Source organism: Rosa chinensis, chromosome 4 (genome assembly GCF_002994745.2).
Source record: "Rosa chinensis cultivar Old Blush chromosome 4, RchiOBHm-V2, whole genome shotgun sequence".
Classification (NCBI taxonomy): domain Eukaryota; kingdom Viridiplantae; phylum Streptophyta; class Magnoliopsida; order Rosales; family Rosaceae; genus Rosa; species Rosa chinensis.
In genome coordinates, this window is record NC_037091.1 from 56150589 (window position 1) to 56162861 (window position 12273).

Below are 12273 nucleotides of genomic sequence, written 5' to 3' on the forward strand. Positions count from 1 at the left end.
CTTCAAATTACATAAATAAACAAACTATATTAACTACAAAAATATGAAGTAAAAATATTTTCATTGGACATTTTATTTAACTTTGAATATCATTTTCCCTCTGTAGGTTCGGGCTGCTTCCACCTTAAACTCTATGTTTGTTGTTTTTTTCCGTTAATAAAGAATATACTGAAATAAAATTTTATTGTTTCAATCATTAAAAAGAAAGAATTCTATAACCGCATTACTTGCTCGACCTCTTCTTAACAAATTTTTTTTTTTTTTTAAAATCGTTCTTTAGAAATCTATGTTGCTTAAATAAAATTTTGGTTACGGCCATTTTAGTTTAATTAATATAATATAGTTGACAAATGTGGATCGACATCTAAGCAAATACTGAAGAAGGAAATTTTTTTACCTTAGCCATTTTATCCCGTAATGATCACATCCAACGGTCAAGTTGTGAATGCTGTGAAACTGTTAGAACTAGGAATGTAGTTGTTACTTCCTAATTGTTTTCTTTGTCTTTGTTCTTTGGGCCTTTTGGCCCCCATATATCCAAAATAAATTAGCAAATTTCTTTTCTGTTCACGTTGTTTATCTTGGAAGATGTACGCTTGTATATAAGTAGTAAAAAAGTCTGACCACACTAGTAGGCATGTAGAGATTTCGTGCGATTTGAAACATCGATAATGACATAAAAGAGATTTGCCATTGTTTATATATATATTCAGCACATAGTAATATGCACCATGTGAAACAATTAGCCTTGTTTGTCATCATTTAGGCCTTGATTGAGATAGTGAACCGTTGATTATGGTTATTTACCAAAAAAAAAAAACTTTTTCTTTCTAAAATATTAACAAAACATTGAGAAAACAATTTTCAAAAAAGTTTGCGACCACAAGTTTTAATGTCGAAGCTTCAACTATTATTGTACAAATTTTCAACCTAGGAGCTCATTTGAATTAAATTGCTTGTTAAAAATTCTAATGAATAAATACAAGGGTATAAATTAATGAATAGTAGGTTCGTTCTAAAAAAAAGAGTATAGTAGGTTGGATCGAGTCAAATAGAGAACGAACGTGACTAAGATTTTTACCATATGCATGTAAAATCCTGATCGATCATCATATCCAACGGTCGATTTGACCAATCTCTTTCTTGTTCACCATGTTCATTTTGAAAGGCATACATTTCTATTTAACCAATGAAGAAGTTGGACAATCCTACTAGAAATATCAATATTTAGTTGATATGAGAAATGAAAAATGAAAATTGGTTCAACTTTGTCCGTGTATCCTCCATGCAGTAATATCACTACTATGCTTAGTGTGAAAAAGATTGGCCTTGTACATTGTCATTTCGGCCACGATCAAGGCAGTCAACTTTCATTCAAGATATTATAAAAATATCATTTTTTTAAAAATGCTGATAATGGCTGTGTTATGACTCTGATTTTCAAGAGGTTCACGACCACACTCTCATATGGATGAGCTCAATCAACCAGCGTAAAAATGTTCAGTCTAGCATCTGCTCTCTTTAAAACTAGTCTTCGAAAAATATAATGAATAAATATAAGTGTATAAATGTAGATTAAATTGGCCATATAAATCAAGATTGAAATGAATATGACAATAGGTCAGAATTTTACCATGTTCATATAACATCCAATGGTCGGTTTGACCGTATTTATGATCAAAGACCGTTTTGATATTTAACAGTATACAATTATTTATAACCAATGAATAAGTCAGACAAAGTTAATAGACACATCTTTATTTTGTGATTTTGTAAAAAATCTAAAATTATAAATGGTAAATTCAACCTCATATATATATATATATATATATATATATATGTAAGTCATATAGTGTATTGTGAAAAAAAGAAGAAAAAGAGATTAACCTTCTGAGATGTTAATCTTCAAACTAAAATAACTATACAGAATATTCAGAACTTAGAATTAACACGAAAATTTTCTACTCGAAAGCTTGTCATGAACATGATATGTATTTATATATAAATATATATATATATATATATATATATTTTATGACCATGAGATGTCAGGTTTAGGGTTGCGCTGTTGGGGTTAGAGTATTAGGCGGGATTGACCAAAAAAAAGGCGGGATATTCAAATTATTACAACGTTTTAATTTTTTCATATACGGGCATGAAAGAGAATATGCAACGACATCGTTTTGATGGTGGTCGGAATATTTAACTCTACTCTTGCTGGGTTGTTTGTTGGTCCCGAAATATAGAAATAGAATTCGAGAAGTCCAAAAGTCCCACCGTCTTCACACAATTCAGAAACTCAATTTGGAAGTTGCCCGTGAAGCGTAGCCAGAGGCGTCTGACAAAAGGTCATCTACACAGGCAAAGGAGAGAAGGAGGAACTATCACCGGCACCCCTCCTCCTCAGTTCGAGCTGCTAGACTTCTCCTATTCGCGAGAGTTTCACTTGCTCAGATTTGTTGTTTTTGGTGAATTTCATTCCCTTTATTTAATTGGTTTTGTTTGCCTCAAGCATTAAATTTTAGCACTGTATGCATCTTATTGTTTGGGTTCACAGGTTCTTTGCATATTACTCGGAGGCTTGACAGAAGAATTGAGATTTCAAACCGCTGAGCTTCTCTCTATTTTGCATCAATATCAGAAAGTTACATTCTTTTGGTAAGAATATCTAGTTTTAGTTAAACTTCTGTTCTTAAATCTTTTCAAGGTTGTTGTGGATACACTTTTGATTATTACTTAGATTTGGTAACTCCATTAGGATGAATAGAACTGGAAAAGATCAAAGTTCAAATACTGCACACCATGTGCTTGATGATATGCCTCAAAGACAACAACCAAGCTGAACCAGTGGGCTATTCTATTATTTTCGAAAAACCTATACTTCTTTTTTTAATCTCAGTTTTCGACACCTTAAAGTAGACTCTTCAATGATCATTTTGAACTTGGTTTCATGAAAAACGGAATTAAAATGAGATAATTATGCTATTTTGAAGTTTGTATACTGTTTCCGGATTTCTGCAGAAATCAGCATTTTATGTTACTTTGTATTCTTGTTTGACCATTCTTTAGAACTGTGAATGACATGAACTTCTGCGAAATAATAGCTTTACATGTCTACGTCAAATCTGGAGAGTTGTGCTTGAAATCACTGAAAGAATAGTTGTTGGTGAATTTTTCTTTCTTCTTACCAGTTTTTTGAAAAATTTGGGTGTACTCTTGCAGCAACCTTGTTACAAAACAATTGATTTGAAAAAATTTCACACTTTTTTCATTCCTTAAACTTTAGTATGTTAAATTAGACATTTAAAGCATGCTTTGAAACTTAATCTTTAGTCCAACAAGCTTGTCCTGATTGAAAAGTAACAGCAAACTGTTTAGCTTTCAATCTACGTATTCTGTGCAAATCTGTTTGAAAGGCTCATTTGGTTTTGGGAAGTTAAACTTAGAAATTTGTTTGAAAGGATCATTTGGTCTCGTATAAACATCTAGAACAGCCATCTAATGAGTCACTCTTAGTACTCTTTTTTGAACCACGTAAACAATATAACCATGTCACTTTAAACTCCTATTGTGTTCAGCTTTGTGTCCTTTTATTTTTTATTTCTTTGTTGTTAGTTAGTCGATCATGTTATCCTTTCTGTTGGACTGATCCGTCTTGTTGCTTGGAAAGTGTCCTCAAAGTGTACATGTGATTCTCAGATTTTAGACCATTTAATTGTCAATTATTGTGATATTCTTCAACACCAGGTTATATTTACTAAATTTGGATTTGAACTTATTTATTATTGTGATATTCTTCAACACCAGGTTATAACTATCTTTTCTTTTGTAGAAATTCAATATAATTGCTAAGGATAAAGTGTGGACATAGATTTGTGGTTCTGTTGAATAGTTTGTTGTTATTTAATTAGACACTAACACATGGTTTGCTTACCAGGTTTTAGTTGATGGAGAGTGGATTGCGATATTCTGAACATAAGTACTATGATTCTCTCATGGATCTGAACAGTGAGGAAGGATCTATCAATGGAAGTTCAGATGCAGATATGGAAGACACAGATTTTACAAAAGAAGGTTCATTTGCAGGATTTCACATTATTCAGAGGGAAGCCATATCAGGATTTGACATTAGATGATTTGAAGGAAGTTGAGTTTAATACGATTGAGGAGGTCGACAGATTCTACAATTACTATTCATTGGCAAAGGGGTTCAGTATGAGGAAGTGTAAGCAGGTCAAGAACCGTGCGGGTACACTGATCATTCGAAGGCAGCTTGTGTGTTCGAGGCAAGGACAGAGAAAACAGTCAGGCCCGGATAGTGGTAAGCAGGATAGTTGGAAGGACTCCTTTGTTAAGGATTGTCGACATAGATCAGATGGGAAGAAAGACATCATGGGCCAGCACCCTCATAAAAAACCAAGGACAAAGAATCGCCGAATAACCAGATGTAACTGTCCAGCAAGTTTAACAGTTAGGCTGTGTACCAAAAGAGGGGTCTACTATGCCTCATAATTCTCCACTGAGCACAACCATGCATTGACTAGACCTGAGCACCGTCATTTTTTAAGATCGCAGCGGCATGTTAGTGACTACAACCTTGCTCAAGTTAATACATTGAGGAAGGTTTCAGTGAGAACTTGCCGTGCATATGAATTCCTCTTACACCAAGCCGGGGGCTATGAGTTTGTTGGATTTCAAGTGAGGGACCTGTACAATAAAATGCAGGGTGAACGGAGAGAAATCATGATGGATGGGGATGCACAGTCTTCAATAACGTGGATGAATTTGAAAGCATTGCGGGACCCCCATTTTTATTGCATATTCAGTGTTGATGAAGAGGGGAGGCTTGCAAATATGTTTGGGCGAGATGGGCAGTCTTTAATCGATTACAATGCTTTTGGAGATGTTTTGATTTTCGATAGCACTTACAAGACCAAGATATATGGAAGACCCTTGGCTGTATTTGTTGGGTGTAACAACCACAGAGCAACTGTTCTTTTTGGTTGTGCACTATTAGTTGATGAAACTGAGTAAACTTACCATTGGGCCATCACAGCATTTCTCACCTCTATGTACGGCAAAAAACTAATTTCTGTAATCACTGATAGTGATGAAGCTATGCGTAATGCAGTGACTAATCTCATACCGGAGGCAAGACACCGTCTTTGTGCATGGCATATTGTGAGAAACGTGTGTCAGCATTTGAAAAACCCAAAAACCCAGACAGATTTCTTTAATTTGATATTTGCTGGTCTTACTGTTGAGTGTTGAGCAATGGGAATCTGCATGGCAGTATTTTGTGGTGATGAATCGGCTTGAGAACAACACATGGGTGGCTGGTATGTACAACAAACATCATAGATGGGGGGAAGCCTTTTTTCGAGACCATTTTTTTGCGGGAATTTGCAGCACCCAATGATGTGAGGGGATGCACAGAAATCTGAAATGAGTTATTGGCCGTTGTATGAGGTTGTACGAGGTGTTACCTAGGATGGAAAAAACAGTTCAACGGATCAGACAACAGGTTCTATATGATGATTATTGCTCGGAGAACTGTGAACCAGTGTATGGATATAAGTGAAAATGATGGTTCTAACCCAAACTGTACCAGAGTTCCCAATTTCTTTCAACATTTCAGGCCCTTCCCCAACGATGAGGGCTACGATGGTGCGTCACACAGTGATGACAATTAATATTTTGACTCCAGGTACCAGTTCAGTTCTAATAAGTAAATGTATGATAATTATTGCTGCAACTATCAAATTTTTTGATACGTAATTGTTATAGTTGCGGTGTTATGACGTTTGTATCAGCTCTGTTTAACCTTGTTCACTAGAGTGGTAGTTTCATTTCAGGTGGTATGTTGGGTAGCTAAGGATATTTTTGCGTTTTGGTTTGCACTGTATCTATCGTCTTTGTCTGTTTTGCTATGATGCATTTCTTTTGATGGTTGAGTTAATTTTTTTAGTCTTATTGATTTCTTAATTTAAAATAGAACTCCGTAATTGCTTTTGGTTGCCTTAGTAAATTGATATATATTTCTTTACACTTATTGTTTGTGTTTACAGTTCAAATTTGAAGCATGAGATAGCTGCATTTTTCTTTCTTTTGAAAAATGAAGGCGTCTCTTGTTTTTCTTACTTTAGTTTATATGTGATAGCTGAAATTTACTTTCCTTAAATGTGTTTTACAGATTTGAATTTGTTGAGTCTGCTTAACGATCTTTGTAGATTAGTCCTCAGCAAATATTGGTTGTTTTAGTTTGTTCTGCTTTGTTTATGCCTTGATAGGTTTTTTGCTCTATTGCTGATTATCAATAATTGATTGTAGTTGTAGTTTGGGTGTATTGCAATCCAGGTTTCCTAGTCACAGTAGTTTGGTTTTGTTTTTTTTTTTGTCTGCGGTAGTTAGTCTAGAGATTGTAAACATTGTGTAGCTTTAACAATTGGCAAATTCCATCAATTACCTGCATCAACGTTGTTTTCGTTCTGATATTACTTTGAGTTTTTAAAAGGCATTGACGTTTGGTTATTCTAAATGAGTATGAAAATCAGTTTTTCTAGGCTCAAATAGCTTTCTTCATTGAAAAAACCGTTAGTTATTCTATCTGTGATTACTTGAGTTTATATGTGATATATGAAATTGTGCTTTTTATTGATTTAGTACTGTTTCCATCGTTGTTTCTGGAATTAGTCTTGTGAATGTGAGGTTTCCTATCAATATCAATGCTTTATGAGATTATGATTTGGGCGGATAGTTTCATTCCTTCTTTTTTTTTTTTTTTTTTTTCCATCTCTAAGTTTCACATATGTTTATTTGTAGCTAGTAAGAGCAAGCATTTGCTCATTGAACCTGCTTCATTTCTCCAGGCACCTATTCTTGAGATTTTAAGGTTTCTGCTAAATCACATCCATTTTGCAAATGGCAACTTCAAATCAGCACCGGATAAAAGAAAGCTACTTTTCTTTTTAAGCCAGAGCGATTGAATGCACACTCTCTATTTGTTTAAAAGAATTATTTTGGTTCTGCTGGACTCAGTGCTACATGCACTTGAAGGCTTCATGTTTTCAGCTTGGACCCCAAAAATAAGTCTGTTTACTTGCAAAACAGTTTTGAAATTCGTAGATTATAACATTAACATTAAATTGTGTATGAGGTTGGCAATAAGAAACTTTGATGTTTGTTTTTGATCGATAGCAAATTCATGTTTAAAATGTTTGGTTTACATTCATTCAAATATTCAACGAAAATTCATTTTTATCAACTATTTCATTATGTGTTGCTGTCATTGAATAGGGAAAATTATGTCATTGTGTTCTTGAAATTTTTCAAGATGTAATATAAGCCTCTTATTCCTCTTATTTAAAATTAGCTTTTGATGCTCTTATTGCTTCACTTTATTGCTGCAGCTGAGGCTCACTACTTTCAATTGTTTTCATTCTCTATCTACATTTAGTTGTATCAATTTTCTGAATTCAAGTTTCATCCATATTATCTCTTCATTGGGGTTTGAAATAACTGGCCATGTAAATATGAAAATATGGTTTTCTGTTAAATTACATTTTTCTCTTTTTGTGGTTGGATATTTTGAGCAAGTGTGGTGTGAAATTTTGGGACGATTTTTCTCATATGACAGATTATACTTTTCTGTAGGTTGCTTTCCAAAGTACAGGAAATGGTTCGGTCAGGATTGACAAAGTGTTCAGGGATGAGTCTTTGAAAAATCTATAATTGTCAGTTGTTTTGGTGGACATAGATTACTGTTCCAGTAAATGAACAGTATAGATGTGTAGTTCTAGGATACTTTATGTTCAGGACAATGGGTTTTATGGAAATAACAATGACCTTTCGAGTTCAGACTGCTGTTGTTTTTGTATGTTACCTCATGGAGGATTCATTTCAAAACTTCCCACTTACGTTACCTTATGGATAGTAGGTTGAATGTGTTTCCATTCAATACTATTGCTCTTGTGTTTTTGATTTATGGTTGCCATATTTTCAGTTCTATATCTATTTAATAGAAAATTTGTTGAACAATAACATGGCAACAATAGAAACTAAGGAGTAAGGAATAATAAAGCTCTGCGATCAATGAGATATAATTTCTGGTTCTCTGTTTCAATAAAGCTTGTTTCTTTGTTTCTGTTTTTTTTTTTCCTTTTTTTTTCATCAAATCATCACTTCAAAATTGTGCACTATTAGGATAGTAGTTTGCGCTTTCTAATAGTTCAGAGAACAATGAGGTTATTTCAATTCAAGCAGCTAAGAAAATCCAGGGTGAAGAAGTTCCAAAGTTAGAAAATGCAATACATTCAATTCAGCGTACAGATCAAGTAACTTCCCTCCTATATTGAAACATGCAACCTCCATAATTTGAATATAAGACATTTTGATAATCCACATTTCACGTATAATCAGCCCCCTTACATAGACTAGGCAAAATCTGACCGACAATATGACTAGTTTTAGGCACTAACATCTCCGTGTTAGATTGGTGTCTTGACAAAAATATAATTTCCGTGAATTCACAAAATACATGTCGGCAGTGGGCAACACTAACTGATCATTTCATTCGGACTGTCGGAGTGACCATTTTCTCTTGATTAGGCTTGGTACCGCTGGGGTTGGAGTCATCAGAGACATCTATGACTGCAGATGCTATATGCCCCGGCTTTCCTTGCACAGTTCCCCTCCAAAGAGCCAATGCATGGTCCACCTTTACATGCAGATCAGGTACATCATTTCTTTGATGAAGAAGACACTCCAACACCAAACTTGCACGCTCACCATCAGAATCATACTGCAAAATATTTTTGGTTCATGAGCATGCTAAAAAATGCATAACATGAATTTGCACAAAAAGTTCATTTGTGTTAAGTAATTCCATTAGCTTGGCAACCCAATCAGTACCATAATGCCGCATATTTCTTATCACAAACACTCCGCAATCTGTAGTATTTCGTTGGATTTGACCAAATGAAGACATATCAAAAGGGAGAGTACCTAATGATACATGTGGATTTAAATCCTCCGCTATGTCTCTCACAAATACACGGTCCAACATGTTCATCTGCATGAAAACATTGATAATGAAGTTTTCATCTAAGTTGAGACATCACATAAAGGGTGACAAAGCCAATTTGCGAGAGAAATGGCTAACATACCGCCAAACGTGCAACTTGTATCCTTGACATTGTCTTTCCATTAGCTGGATAACTATCCAGGATCTCTGCATGTCTATCACGCACATGTAATACCAACAAACACCAGTGTCCATGTCTCTTATTTGTCCCTTCTTCGTGCATAGGTATGAAAATCTGTTTGTGCAGTACCATGTTATTGTCAGCGGCCATAACCCAAATTTCAGTTTCAGTTATTAGAGAAATTCTATAATTGAAAACTAATTTTATACAAACAAAATTCCAATACCCTTCTACAGGCAGATAGCCGCCCATCAAAGCTAGCAACTCCAATAAGTAGCTCAGATAATTTTCCTTGCATATATTATTTGTAGGCTGATCACACTTTATTCTAGCACATGATTCCGCTTAAGGCAGCGGTCACTTATTTGGACACGTTACTTTCTCAAGATCAAATATACATGTAAGATGAAACAATAATATGCAGATCTAATCTAAGCCACTGTCAGGACAAAAATACATGTACTTTAAGTAGAGGCAATAGCCAATTTCCATGTCTCCTAAAAAAATAAAAAATAGTATTTCAAAAGAAAAAGAAATAGAGTTGGAAATTGGAGGTTTTTGGGTAAATACATGTTCATTAACAGAATTTTTTGTTGTTTTTTTGTTTAATTTTACTTGTTATAGTTAACATTTACATTACCTGGGATCATCTACTCCGTTGTCTCCATTGTCAAATAGGAATTTCAATATCTTTGAGTCCTTCTTTGAAAGATTTCTCATTGACGGAAATCTGTTGTTTTTGTTTTTAACCTTCGAGTCGTTGAACCCCGTCAAAGTTTTTTTGTCGGCCGATTCTGTCACCTTCTCATCTGCCATATGATCAACCTGTGTAGATACAATCAAATGATAACACATGGTTACTACTTCAAAATTGTTCTGCCAAACAATTAAAATTTGCCTCCTATTAGTTACCTTCTCGTGTGGAGCTTTGTCAGAAATTTTCATCTGCAGAAGGCCATCAGTAGCTATTGGGGTGCATGGACATAACTTTCTCGGTTCTTTCTCCTTAGTGATGTCTGTCCACGAATTATGGCCATCTATGTCCTCCTTGGATTCTAGTACCTTTTCCCCTACCTGAGGCACACTGTACGAACTTGTTGTCTTCAGAACTTTAATAACATCGGCAACAATAGATTCCATAGCACCAACCTTCATGTCAGATAAGGACTGTTCAATTTCGCAGATTTTCTTTCTCATAGTTTCCATGTTGGGCTCCAAACACCGCAACATTGAACAAAGCTTCCTAATATCATATTTCACACAAGCTACTTCAGACTTCACCAGCAAAATACCTTCAATCAGTGTATAGTGCAATCTGATCCTACCATCAACCCATTTAGCAGTCTCTACTTTATTGGTATAATACTTTTCTGTCAGATTGGTTGATCTATTCGGGCTTTGTGTGAATTTTCTTCTCTTCTTCCAGTTGCCATCATTGTCCATAAAACCCTTACTCCACCCCATCGGCAAACTGCCCAAATGTCCGTAAATCAGTTCCTCTAAACACCTACGCATGTATCATTATGTGTTAACAAAGCACAATACCGTGCCAAAAACATCGATGACGGTCAGTAAATCCACAAGAAAAAAATTAAATGATGCACTATGAACAAATTTCATCCACCTTTTTTTATTATTATAACACAAAAAAAAAAAAGGGTTTTGTTTCAACAATTGAATGATGTACTAAACATTCGTATTGTTTGACTATATTATGGGTGTTGCCGAACTAGACTCTACTCATCTACCTACACTCTTGCTTAATAAATACAATTCGCAGCCAACAAGTCATTCCACTAAAGGCAAACTTCAAAGTAAAAACTGTATATATAACAGCCAATTTCAGCAGCAACTACTCTAATCAACACATCAAGTATAACAAAAGAGAAAAGTTGCAAGCATCATAGGACTACTCTAATCAACCCATGCAAACATCAAAGGACTGCCAATGTACCCTAGCTAGTAAAACTTGCTCAGAATTTATGTTTCTGCCAAATGTGTTTTATTATGACTCAGGCACTTAAAAGCTGTCTTGTCAAGGCAACTCCAGCATTAACAGAGACTTTTTTTTTTTTTTTTTTTTTTAGAATAAGACATTAACAGAGACTCTTACCAAACTAGCAAACACAAAATTACAAAGTATTTCAAAGGGAAATAGTTATAGTTTAGGCACACCAAAGCTTACTCCAGAAATCAAGCCATGTATAATTTCATTACCTTGGGACCAAATCATGCAAAATACGATTAATCTACATGAGAGGATGGCCATGAAAAACTGAACAAGGAAAAAAAAAGACAGCTTGTTGGTTTTTTCTGTTGTGAGATAATGACCCAGCACCAGCAACCATCACAAAAAGAAAATTCTTGCCCAGTTTTATTCGCACAAAATAGGGCAGCATTTAGACCATATATATATATATATATATATATAAACAGAAGACTTGTTCATGGATTTTTGAATAAGTTGAATCAACACGCACACATGTAAAAATCTAACATGGGAAATAAACATCAGAAATCAGAAGCATTGAAATAGCTAGAAAGAGACAGACTTGGAGAAATACGCTAACAAAAAATTCAGAAGATTGAGGCGTCCTCCTACAATCTCTTGGACTCAGGACCACGCCATATAAGTACAAGAGAGAATACCAAGCTTCACTCCAAGAATCCAAGAGTGAATTATCATATTATAATTCAGACCGTTGACATGCAATCCTAATACATTTTATTTTTAGGGAGTTATCAACTTCAAATACAAATGATGACCACAGCAAGAAACAAGGGCCAAAGAAATATTACAAAAGAGTTTCATAGTTTAGAAATAAAAGTGCGCTGTGTTCTGAAATATATGCATTCACTCAATCACAATCCATAAACTCTAGACTCTGAACCCCATAAGATAAAGCATGTGACCAGAGGACCAAGCACAGGCACATACAGATTATGTGGCAAGAACCTTCATTCACACAAGAGATGTCGAAATCACTCAAATATGCACACCTTAGTAATGCAATAGACAATCATTACAAGTGAAACTTGTTGATTTGCGCCTTCAGTAAGGTGGAAACTC

At 34.8% G+C, this 12273-nt stretch overlaps 1 long non-coding RNA gene across 2 annotated transcripts; it reads left to right on the forward strand.

Moving 5' to 3' along the window:
- The first annotated feature begins 2241 nt into the window (after positions 1–2241).
- Positions 2242–7810, forward strand: LOC121052616. 2 transcript variants are annotated; one of them, XR_005809633.1, is made up of 3 exons: positions 2242–2658; positions 3938–5707; positions 7654–7810. It is a non-coding gene; the product is annotated as an uncharacterized LOC121052616 (long non-coding RNA). The 2 variants fall into 2 exon arrangements; XR_005809634.1 differs by lacking the exon at positions 7654–7810 and adding an exon at positions 6870–7023.
- The last annotated feature ends 4463 nt before the right edge of the window (positions 7811–12273 follow it).